The sequence below is a fragment of the Lactuca serriola genome, chromosome 3 (assembly GCF_051521515.1).
Source record: "Lactuca serriola cultivar US96UC23 chromosome 3, Lser_US96UC23_V15, whole genome shotgun sequence".
Lineage (NCBI taxonomy): Eukaryota > Viridiplantae > Streptophyta > Magnoliopsida > Asterales > Asteraceae > Lactuca > Lactuca serriola.
The window spans coordinates 155,934,550-155,945,255 of record NC_136410.1 but is presented as its reverse complement, the minus strand read 5'-3'; positions in this window follow the sequence as shown (position 1 = coordinate 155,945,255).

Below are 10,706 nucleotides of genomic sequence, written 5' to 3'. Positions count from 1 at the left end.
CAGCAGGCGTAAAATGCGCCGTCACAAACTTCCACCAGTCCTTCGCTCCCAAGCGAAGCTGGTTCAGCGCGAACCGAACCTTCAAATGCTCAGGAGATGAGCAAGTGAAGAAACAGCCCTCTATATCAGAAATCCACCTCATAACTGCCACCGGATCCTGGGTCCCATCAAACTCTGGTGGTTTTGTGTTGCTGAACTCCCAGAACAGCAACGCATCACCACCTTGCGGCCTCGCGGCAGCAATAGCTGCGGTGGCCGCTGCAACAGCAACCTCAGAAAGAGCGGCATAATGCTCTTCAAAGGTCTCAATTAGCGTGGTCTTAATAGAACCAAATATCTCTGGTATCTCTGCCCTGATGGCCGCAGCCACCTCCTCGTGGATGATCCGACGGATCTCCTCATCACTGGTCTCGCTGCTCTCAGGCATCAAACGTGTCCTCACCATGATCTACCTCTAAAATACAACATACGAAACATTAGAACCCCTTCGAGCATACTCACACTCGGCAACTCATTCCTCCTTGATCCTTGGTATTCCAAAGATTCTTACTTGGGCTGTACACCGCTCCAGTGCTTTCAGTAGTACGGGCCCAATATACTGTCCGCACCGTATCAGAATACACCCCAAGTCCTCCTCTTCGGATCCCAAATTCCAGGTACTCTATCATGCATAGACCACTCTCTAATAGATCTCTCATAAGACCCTCGCTACAACCTACTCACTCTCAATCATCTGATAGCAGCTCACCTCTTCCTAGGCTAAGGCATCACAAATCAGGCCACTCTAGTCCTAATAGGAATACCTAGCCTACTCTAGCATGCAAATACATCATATCAGTAACAATATCATATAACATGAGGGTATTTTGGGAAATCACCGTTCGGGCGCGAACTGATCGTACACACAACTCTGCTCTGCATTTTTCAAAAATCTTTTACTCTTTTCGAAAATACTTCTCAAATCCTCAGTTTGAGTTCAAATACGCCCGAAGGTGTACTCGAATCCCTCAAACCAAGGCTCTGATACCAACTTGTAACACCATGAATTTCAAAATAATTTTTTGCAAAATATAAAACATTTTTCATCTAATTTTCATAAAACATCAAGTTTAAATCTCCAATTTACATCATACAAAATCCCAAGATCACATATAAAAATCCCATGCGTGTGTACAGATCAAGCTGACGCCTTCCCACGGTCATCACTAGTACCTGAAACAAACAACACTAACACTGTAAGCACAAAGCTTAGTGAGTTCCCCAAAATACCACATATAACACATATTAGCCACTCGAGGCTATAACTTTGTGGGTCCGTGCACCCAAACTCTGTGAACCCTCAGGTTCTAACTCTGGGAACCTTCCGGTTCCAACTCTATAAGCATGCACAGCATAAATCACATAGACATCATGCAGTACAACACATAGCATATGCATAACATACACATACTCTGTCACATAACTCTGATTACCTACTCAAGGTAAAGTATAGTGAGAAGACTCACCTCGTATATCTCGATAACTCACGAATCCTGGAAATCACTCGTGCTCGATCCTCCGAGCTATAATCCTCCTATAACATCAAATATCTCTAATTAACACTTTTACCACTAAGGTTGACTACCCCTATCAAGTCAACAATGGTCAACTTTGGTCAACGGTCAACGGTCAACGGTCAACTTTGACCGGACTCGGCGAGTGCACTAGAGCAACTCGGCGAGTCTAAACGTTTTCACCAACTCTCTAGGATTCTCTTTTGACACGTCGAGTACTCCCCTGACTCGACGAGTTCCACCTGGCATGAATCGCGGGGCCACCACGACTCAACTCGCCGAGTCTCAAGAACAACTCGGCTAGTTCCAGCTCGACTCAGTCCATCTGTCAACCCTCTCTAACTCTCCCCGACTCACTGAGTCAACCCATAACTCGGCAGGACCACTCGCTGAGTGGTTAAGGACAATCTTCATGCTACTCGCCGAGTCTGTTCTTCAGACTCGGTGAGTCAATGCCATGCATCAACTCAAACTAGCTTCTGAGGTCAAATCCGCTCCATCCACTCATAGATCTGGCCCTCCTAAGCTCATTCATCACGTAAAGTTCATGTCTTGGTTACCATGCAACACCTACAAGGCTCTTTTTGGAGAAATGACCTCTAAGATGGCAACCCTAGTCTCCAACCCAAAAGGAAGGACATAAACCATGACATTAGGGACTCTTTGGACCTACTAAGGTCCAGATCCAAGCACCATATCCCCATGGGACCTCTCACACTTCAAATACAAAGCAAATAAGGCATGAAGAAACCCTAGATTTGACCATATCAACAAAAATACGGAAATAAGCTCTGAATGATACCTCATGAAGCCTCCTCTGATGAAATGAAAGTAGATCCAAGCTCCCCAACTCTTCTAGCTTGACTTTCCTCTTCCTTTCTTGCAAACACACACAAATTTGGTGAACAATGGCCTCTTATCTCACTCACAAGAACCCTCAGCTGCTTTGGTGCTCTCAAGATCAAGGTAGCCGCAATGAAGGGCCATAAGGTCCTTTAAATAGGGCTTAGGACCGGGAAATTAGGGTTTCATTAAACAGCGAGGACTCGCCGAGTCCATCCCTTGGACTCGCTGAGTCCAGGCGCGAACCTGCGTCCTGAACCGCGATCCTACTCGGCAAGTTTGAGCTCCAACTCGCCGAGTCCCCTCACAAAACTCCAAAAATATAAGCATAAAAGATACCTGGAAATCCAGGCTGTTACAGATTGTATGAGCCTTTGAATTGCATGTACTGATCCCTGAGTAGAGGATAGAATGGTTTGATTGGAATATAATGGTTAGATTTTCCATTGTCTGAATGATACTTTCTTTGTTCTTTGTGGTACTCTTAGTAATGTGAGCTAGCTATATTCATTAGGTAGCTAGTTGACATTACTGGGAATCTTTTAGTAGCCGAGGATTGGGTGAGAACGGGAACCTAGGAAAGCCTAGGATATGTTTAAGTGGGTTAGCAGTGGGGCTCAGGTAGACTTGGGTTTACCAGTTGAGGAAGTGACTTGGAGGATTCAGGAGGATTGCTGAGGAAAGTATGGATAGGTGTGGAAAGTAGTATTGGGCCCGTAATACTGAAAGCACAGGGTCCATACTCGAGTCGGTGGGAGTCTTGGAGAATCTGAGAAGCTTAAAGTGGAGCTTGTGACTCGGTTTAGGGAGAGAGGATGTTCTTGTTGTTGTAGCTTTACCATTAGCAAGTGAGTTAGTGAGCGTGGCAAGGTGTTTGACCCTGAAGGGTATGAGTTCCATGATGTTGCAGATGCGAGATCGATTTGGAGCACTTTGAGTAGAGGGGTTCATGCTAGGTGTGTATAGTAAAGGGTCCAGGGAAGAGACCCATGATTTCGGATCATCAGGTGAAAGGCCAGCAGGGTCAGAGTCAGTGTAGCACGTACGGGAAAGTGCACAAGGGAGTGTGACGCTCCAAGGTGTAACACCTATTTCCCGGTATGCATTTAATTTAAATCATTTCTATATTTTCTCTGGGACTTGACGAGTTGGAGGCCCAAATCGTTGAGTAAGGTCGTGATCCGTGGGCATTTTAAGCGACCTACTCGACGAGTCAGGAGACTGACTCGGCGAGTAGGTGTTGTTTGAGGGAAACCCTAAATCCGAGGGTTTGCGCCCTATTTAAACGACTTATTGTAGCCTCCATTGTCCCTTATGCTCCCAGAACACCTCTTATCGAAATCCTAGCCATTTTGAGTGATCTAAAGCCATTTTAGGTGCTTTTGGGTGGTTGTGAAGCTTGGAAGGAAGGGGGAAGCTTGGTAATTCGAGTTGGGGCTTGAAGATCCAGAGATCTTATTCCATCTTCAGCTCAATCAAGGTAAATACCCCTTGTTTTGGTCTTTGTTTTTGTTGTTCATCTTTAGGGCTTAAATTTTGGGTGCATTTAGGGCTTTCTAAGGCATTTTCCGGATTTGTGAAGTGATTCATGGAGTTCTACTTTCAGATCTAAGTTGTTGGAGAGGTCTCATTGCATAAAGGTGCCAACTCTATGGCCATGAGAGCCCCATGCACATTGTAGAGAGCCTTTTATGGATTTTTGAGCTAAAAACCCCATGCATGTGCACCAAGTTTGGAACTTTACGTATAAAATGGACATTAGTAGGCCATATCTATGGTTTTGGTGTTTTAAGACCCATTTAAATCGACTACACAGTAATGGTCAAGGACGAACTCGTCGAGTTGTTCTTGGGACTCGGCGAGTCGAGACGTAATGACCACCAAATCCATTATGCGAATGGACCAACTGTTAGGTACGAAAGTCTCGTAGACGTTTAGACACGAAAAGGTCCTGAGAGTCCTGGGACTCGACGAGTGTATGAACTGGCTCGGTGATTCCAAGGCAATCTCCCAACCTTTAAAGATGGTATCGACGAGTTGTTTTGCAACTCGGCGAGTCATAGTCTAGACATGTTCTTGAGGGAGATGAACTCGCCGAGTTGAAGGAAGAAATCGGCGAGTCGGATGAAGATAGTCACGATAGTTTGAAGGAAGAAGAGCCTGTCGATTTCATTCTAGACTCGACGAGCGGAGTTGAGATTGTATCAGATTAGTGGAGTGTGGACTCAGCGAGGATATGCAGTGGGCGTGTGTTTTAGACTTCGGAGGTAGTTGGGATACTTACCTTCCGTTGGTAGACTTCTCCTTCAACAATTGCTATCATTCAAGTATCGACCGTCCTCCTTTCAAGATGTTGTATGGGAGAAAGTGCAGGGCCCCGATATGGTGGGGAAAAGTGGGGTAAAGAGTCATGGGGAGTACTGAAGTGGTACTCAAGACTACGAATGGACCAGTTGTTGGGGAGGAAAGTCTCGTAGATGTTTAGACGCGAAAAAGGTCTTGAGAATCCTAGGACTCGACGAGTGTATGAACAGACTCGGCGAGTCATAGCCTGGACATGTTCTTGAGGGAGATGAACTCGCCGAGTTAAAGAAAGAACTCGGCGAGTCAGATGAAGATATTCATGATAGTTTGAAGGAAGAAGAGCCCTTCGAGTTCTTGCTAGACTCGACGAGCGGAGTCAAAATTGTATCGAATTAGTGGAGTGTAGACTCGGCGAGTTGGCGGGCCAACTCGGCGAGTCAGGTCAACTGGATGTTGACTTCAACCAAGGTTGACCTTGTCTGGTTATGGTATTAACCCTGGATAGGGTCATATGTTCTGTTTGATGACTTGAGGATTGTCGTGTAGGGATTGAGGATTCAAGGGGAGTCGACCTTCATGCCGGGGGCAGTTCAGACGCTACACGACATCGAGGTGAGTTACCTTGCAGTAGGGTGGGTCTACGGCCACAATGCCGACCCACCAACATGGATATTTAGTAGGTAATTATCCTCGTGATAATTATCTTGGTTTGGTTATGTGACTTGGTCATAAGATATGCTTGCATAATATGAAAGTTGTGTTAGTGGTAGTGGCAGGGAATTGTCTTTCCCTGGCATAGGTCGTTATGACCAATGGGTAGGTCAGTACCCGATATGCCTGACTATATGTTTATATCTGGCTATTGTATGCTAGTGGTAGGGGTGAAATAGTCCCCAATTACTGGTTGGAAGATACCAATGGTAGTTACCGGTTGAAAGATACCGTTGACAGTTACCGGTTGAAAGATACCGATGGCGGATACCGGTTGAAACATACCGATGATAGTTACTGGTTGAAAGATACCGACGATATTATATGGTATGCGGTATGATGGGGGAACTTACTAAGCTTTGTGCTTACAGATTTTGGTTGTGGTTTCAGGTACCTCTTCGTCAAAGGGGAAGGAGCCGGCGGTGTAGTAGTGATCACACACATCATTTCCGCATGGAGTTTCCTGGGATTGTACTATGATTTTATTACTATCGATGATATGATTTTCAGGCACGCTGTTATGTTTTTTTATAAATTGATATGAGATTGGCAATGTTTGGTAAATGATGTTATGAATTACTTAATTTAAAATGAAATTTTTTGGCCTCGATTTTTGGGATGTTACAAGTTGGTATCAGAGCCCTGGTTTGAGGGTTTTGGACACACCCTCGGGGGTATCTGGACTCAAACCGAGGGACTAAAAGATTTTTTTAAGGAAAACAGTTTCTGAAATTTTAAGTTAAGGAATTTTGAGAACAGACAAGGTGTGTGATGCCTGCGACCGGCCGAGCTCAAGTAAGTTTTCCCCAAAATACCAATACTTGTTATGTTATGTGTATGATTTATGATTCTGAGGACTGCATGCTAGATTAGGGCTAGGGATCTAGAAGGATACCTTGTATGCCTGATATATGATTCTGAGAACTACATGCTAGAGTAGGTCTAAGGACCTAGAGGATGCCTTGTATGCCTGATGTATGAGTTGTATGTAGGACTGTTTAGTCAGCGGTATGATAGCCTAGTTAGGTTATGCCTGATGTGGTTACTCAATGCACGAATGCTGCTTGCTTTGTGCTTAAGGGGTCCTGGCTAACGTTAACTAACTAGCGAGCAGATATTTAACAATATTCGCAAGCTAGTTAGGGAAGGGAAGCAGGGACTCCTAGTGCAGCTGATGGCAGAGGGTAGGTCGGAGAGTACCCTAGGAAAGCCTAGGATGAGATTGGTAGGAAAGGGTATCGGTAAAGGGACTTGATGAAGTTAGAGCAATCCTTGAGGAAATTACAGATGGATGTGGAAGGTAGTATGGGCCCGTACTACTGGAAGAAGAGGATCCATACTCAAGTCAAGGAGCGCCGAGATGGAACTAGGAAACTTGGAGAGTGCACGAGACCTCTCAGGGGTATGTGTGATCTTGACGTTATGTGTTTATTTTCAATATGGCGATCACACGCCATGCAGCAGGAGGATCGGGTTCAGGATCAGGCTCAGGTGCAGAATCCGGGCAAGTTGATGGCGGGCTACGCGAGTTCATCGTGTCTGAGATTACGAGAGGTATCCTTGATGCGACCCCGATCATCTTCGGGTCAATCAAGGAGGGGATTATTAAGCTGATGGAGGATCAACTTTGGGCATTCAGGAGTGATTTGGTATCTAGCCAGATGGGTACGCGCACACTGTCCTTCAAGAACTTCTGGGGGAGTGGTGTGCCAGATTTCCATAGGGTAAAGGACCCTATTGCTGCCAGGAGATGGATCGCGGACATTGAGTCTGTGCAGTTGACGAGCTTCTGCCCGGAAGAGTCGACGGTCCGCTTTATTGCAGGATGTCTGAAGGATAGAGCTAGAGATTGGTGGGAGTTAGTTGGTGATTCGTTGGGAGCCGCAACCATCGAGGTTATGACTTGGTCAGATTTCGTCACCAGATTCAGGGCTAAGTTTGCACCAGCTGTGGATCTTCAGCAGATGGCCAGGGAGTTTTTGGATATGAGAAAGACTATGGAGACTGTGGCAGAGATCACCGCCAAGTTCTGGGAGAGAGCATTGTTGGTACCCTAGTATGTGGGGGATGAGGAGATGCGGAAGACCCGCTACCATGATATGTTGATGGCTGATATCCAGGAGCATGTCAACTATTCAGCCTGCCCGACCATGGAGTCCATGATTGCAAGGGCGCGGGAAATGGAGCTCGATCTGGAGCACATCAGGAAGAGGAAGTCAGAGACTGCGCAAGTTGCGGGGGTTTCAAGGATGAAACCCAAGGGAGTTGATGCGAGGTTGAAGGGCCAGCAGGGGCGGGACCATTGTAGGAAGTGTGGTCGGTCACATTAGAGAGTTTGCCAAACTGGGCAGGGTTCCGGCTGCTATAAGTACTACCAGATTGGACATTTTGGTAGGGATTGTATTGCCCCTGCTCCCACGGTTCAGATATCAGACCTGATTTGATTTCATTGCAATCAGAGGGGCCATAAAAAGGCCAATTGCCCTAGATTCTCAATAGCGACAGCAACAGCGCCAACAGCGACGCCGACCCTAGCGTCGGTGCGGGTGATGGATGGCCGGAAGGCCAAGGTAGAGGCTCCAGTGGTTCTCCAAGATTGATCTGTGTTCAGGATATCATCTGACGAGGGTCAGAGAGGAGGATGTGCAGAATACTACGTTTCGGACGCGCTATGGCCACTATGAGTTCGTGGTATTGCCTTTCGGGCTCACCAATGCTCCTGCCGCGTTCATGGATCTCATGAACCGTGTGTGCAGACCAATGTTGGATCGTTCTGTGATAGTTTTCATCGACGACATCTTGGTTTATTCCAATATGCGAGAGTAGCATGAGGAGCACTTGCGGGAGGTTTTGGCTACATAGATGTGGGAGAGCTTATATGCTAAGTTCTCCAAGTGTGAGTTCTGGTTGCGCGAGGTGCAGTTTCTTGGGCACCTTGTTAACCACAACGGGATTTCGGTTGACCCGGCCAAGGTGGAGGTCGTGATTAGGTGGGAGGTTCCGAGGTTTCCATCTAAGATTCAGAGCCTTCTGGGACTTGCAGGCTACTATCAGAGGTTCATTCTGGACTTCTACAAGATAGCCGTGCCCCTGACCTGGTTAACGAGGAAAGTCGTGGTTTTTAGCTGGGGTCCTAAGCAGCAGGCTGCATTTGAGACGTTGAGACAGAGATTGTGCGAGGCGCCAATCTTAGCCCTGCCAGAGGGCATGGAGGACTTTGTGGTATACTATGATACGTCCATCTCAGGTTTGGGAGCGGTATTTATGTAGAGAGGGCATGTTATAGCTTACGCTTCGAGGCAGTTGAAGCCTCACGAGGCGAATTACCCGACGCATGATTTGGAGTTGGGAGCTGTTGTTTTTGCCTTCAAGATTTGGCGTCATTACCCCTATGGGGTTCGTTGTACCATTTACACGGACCACAAGAGCCTGAGGTATCTCATGGACCAGCCAAATCTGAATATGAGACAGTGTCGGTGGCTTGACGTGGTAAAGGATTATGATTGTGAGATCCTCTACCACCCAGGGAAGGCCAATGTCGTGGCAGATGCTCTTAGCCGCAAGGCGGCGCCGATCCGGGATACCTGCATGAGGATGACAGTTGTGACTCCGTTGTTGGAGGAGATCCAGGAGGCCTAGCAGGAGGCCATAAAGGAGGAACATCAGAAGAGCGAGCGAATTGTAGGCCAGGTTTCCTCCTTCGACTATGACAGCCGGGGATTGTTGACTCTTCACCGTAGGGTGTGGGTCCCGTATCATGGATGTGTGCGCTAGGTATTGATGGCAGAGGCACACAAATCCAGGTTCTCCATGCATCCTGGGGCGACGAAGATGTTGTTGGGTTTTGAGCAATCTAACACTTCCTAAGTGTGCATGCAACCCTAATAAACCTTGGATCTATGTTTTCTTCTAAAATACATGCAAATAATAACTTCCAAGGTTTCATCCTAACTAGCATAGCATAAGGATTATGAATCATAAAAGTACTAGTAGAAATACATACCTTTTGATGATGGTTGATTGTTTGGAGTTTGAGAGCCAAGCACCAATAGTGTGAATGCCTCAAATGGAATCACAAATCACCACAAACACTTGGAAAACTTTGAGAGAGTGTATACACACATAGAAAATCGGCCACACACACAAAACCACACTAGTGGCTATTTCATGCAACATAAGCATGCTTATATAGTGTGCATGGTTAGGGTGAAACCCTAATAACCCATGACCTTTCCTTTTCCAAGGATCCATGGGTTAAAAGCTCCATGGATCATCCATGGACTTCCATATAAGCCTAGCCCATTAACAAATGAGTGTTAGCCCACACCATATAAAACCAATAGCCCATAATCTAATTAGTCTTCCTTTTAATCTCTAAATTAATTCATAATTAATTTAAGACTAACACTAATTAAATAACTTCATATTAATATATTATAACTTACAATATATTAATAAACATATGTGTATAACTCTCATAAAATTATCCATAAATAGTTTGGATGAAATGCAACCCAAATGGACCATGCCGGGTCGGGTCAAGTATATACCAAATAAGTTATGGACTTAGACACCTTATCCAACAGACTCCCACTTGGATAGTCTAATAACTATATTTGCATATGTTACTTCAAGAACCAACCAACAATCGTAGCTCTCGAAAACTCTGTTGAACTATGAAGCGCCATTTTAGATAAGTGATCATATAATCCTCTATTCTCATGATATCAGCCAGACAAATACATGGAACAACGTCGTACTTATTGTCCAGCAGTTTGTTTCCCGATTTTCAATTTGTTTGACAAAGAACTTAATCGAACACATCAATTTAGTTCTGACCGGCCGGTACATAGGTCACAACAAAATCATCGAGGGGCCCAGATATCGCTTCTATTTCTAGAAGGAACAGATAAACTTCGACTCATATGCTTGTTCTACTACTTGTTGAATTGTACACAAAGGCACGTTTTATAACATCAAGTTACTAATGCGTTTACGTGCAATCAATGCACAACCAACTCATAGGTAACAACTCATATCTCTAGGTTTGAAGATTTATATGATATTACCGTCTCACGATCACTCGAGATAAATTCCATGAAGTGATACAAGTGAGCGTGGGTTTATTCCAATACTCATAACTTATGAGCTCTCATGAATGTTGTAGCAACCATTGCTATGACTAAACCCATTTAGCCATCTACAAACTCGATTCATGACAGTCTTGATTCATACCTACTTCCAACATATGAACGACTGTGGAGTGTTTAAATAACTTAGTCATTCGGAAAGAAT